The sequence below is a fragment of the Aythya marila genome, assembly GCF_965140915.1.
Source record: "Aythya marila genome assembly, chromosome: 6".
Taxonomy (NCBI): domain Eukaryota; kingdom Metazoa; phylum Chordata; class Aves; order Anseriformes; family Anatidae; genus Aythya; species Aythya marila.
Genome location: NC_139047.1, coordinates 22,329,021 through 22,331,269, shown reverse-complemented (window position 1 = coordinate 22,331,269; position 2,249 = coordinate 22,329,021).

Sequence of the window (2,249 nt, the reverse complement as noted above, 5' to 3'; positions counted from 1 at the left end):
GACTCCCAGGACTTCCAGGACTGGGAAGAGAGATGAGGATTCGCACCTCTCAAGATAGCCCCGATACGAAACCGCCTTATCCTCTCAGCCGTGAAACTCGAGCTCGGGAGCTCACATTATTAAGAGCTGACCAGAGTGCGAATCACCTATCCAGAAAGTAAAATAATGTCTCCCCGTGCCCGGACGCGTTTTCCCCGGGAGCCCCGCGCCGAGCCCCAGTCCCCGGGCGGGGGGCAGGGGGGCACTCGGTGGAGCTGCGGCCCCCTGCAGCCCAGCGTGCGGCTGGGGGGGGGGACCTGGCGCTCCCCGGCCTCGGGGAGCCCTAGCGGCTCCCCTGCCGCTAGGAGAGCGCCTACCGAGGGCCCTGGCTCAGCCTGGGTGATGAGGAGTGGTCCTGCCTCAGGGCGTCCGCGGCGGCTCCCGATTAGTCCGCTGCGAGGGGCGGCAGCCTGGGGCTGAAAAGCGACAAAAAAAACTGGCGCTAAGCAGTTGTGAGGGACTTGAGGTGGGAGGTGAGCGCGGTCCCTGAGTGGGCCCCGCTCGTACAGCTTTCCTGGAGGCTGCTGCTGCCAGCAGGGACATCTGCTTTATTACACTCTCCAGAGGAGGTTCAGTATTCCTCCCCTCCTCTCCCCCTTCCAACGAGCCCAGCTCAGCAGAGGAGGTTGAGTCCAAATGGGAAGTGGGATTTCATTAAAAGAAAAAAAAAAAAAAATCTGGAGGAAGAAAGTGGAACCGGAGAGGAGTGAAAGAGCAGCAGCCTCGTGAGCCAAGGTTGCTACCGACTGCCTCCCCGTGTCTGTCCCCGCTCGGGGTTGCGGAGTGCCCCCACGGGGACCCGGGGCCGAAGGTGCTTTGGAGGCCCCCTGGGGGTCCCCTCGTTGCCCGTGCTGACGGGCCCCAGGCTCGGCAGGCCGTGCAGCCGCCCCCTGCTCGGGGCTGGGCGCTTTCCGAGGGCTCTGCGGCGTTCCGCCTGCCGCAGCCTGTGCGAGGGCTCCGAGCTGGCGCCCGGGGGTAACACATGTAGCTCCCCTGTCTCCCCGGCTAACTCGACAGCTGCTCGTAGCTCCAGTAATTAGACTGTCAGTGCTTGTTAGAGGAGAGGGAAACGCTCCTATGACAGATTCCACGAGTCCTCTGTTTTTTAAGATCTCGCGGAAATCACCAGAGCATTAATTGAGATCTCTTATTTCTCTGGAATCAGGAGGGAAGAAGTTCCCTCTGCTGCTCCGCACTCCAATCAGAGCCCTCTTCCGCCTCCCATGAAACGCAGTGAATTCAGTCTCAGAGGCTCAGGAGAAGTTCTCTTCCTTCCCTGCCTACCCGGGAGGAAGACAGAGCTTCCTGGCCGTGTCAACTTACTTTTAAAATCTCCTCCTCGCATTGCTATATTTAACTTATCAAAGAACTCCATAGAAATGCAGCCCTTTCTCCATTAACTGAGCGGAGGAGTCGCGCCTCAACTATCCTTCCCCATCCGAGATAACGTTAATGCAGAGGACGCTCAGGGGAGGTTGTTCCCCTCCCGAACAAAAGCGCTGGAAGAACAAGCCGAGATGCTCCTACCCCCACCCGGCAGATGAGGCTCAGAGGAGGCGATTTCTTTTCCTCCCTACCGTACATTCCCCTTTCCCCCGCAATCATACAAGGTTAACTCAACAGAGGAGTCTCAATCCAAATGGCAACTGGGATTGCATTTAAAAAAAAAAAAAAACTGAAGGGGGAGAAAAAAAAAATCAGAAATAGGGAAAGAAAAGAGAAAAAGCAGCAGGCTGATTACGAGGTGTCAAAACTGCCAGGAGCAAGAAGGTGATAGCAATCAGGGGTGAGAAGAGTGCGCCATTCGTGCGGGGCAGCTAATTATCCGTCTCATTTGAGAAGAGCAGCATTCGAGGCAGCAGCGTTCGCCTGCTGAACGGTGACAGATTGGCGCGGAGGAGAGGGGAGGTGTTAAAACAATGGAGCCGGGCCTGCGAGCGCTGCTGCATGCTAATCAGCCCGGCCTCCTTCCTTCCTTCCCTCCCTCCCTCCCTTCAGCCCTCCCTCCCTCCTTCTCTCCGCGATCCCTCCTTCCCGCCGGCCGCATGGCGAGCCCTGCGCGGCCAGGCCCCTCGGCAGCGGGCAGCGCCCAGCCGGCAGCGCGCTAAGCGGGGGGAGCCCCCCCGACGGGGCGGGCAGCGCCCGGGGGGACCCGGCGGGCTCCGGGGTAGCGGGGGTAGGCTTCACACCTCGTCCGCCGTGCCCGGGAT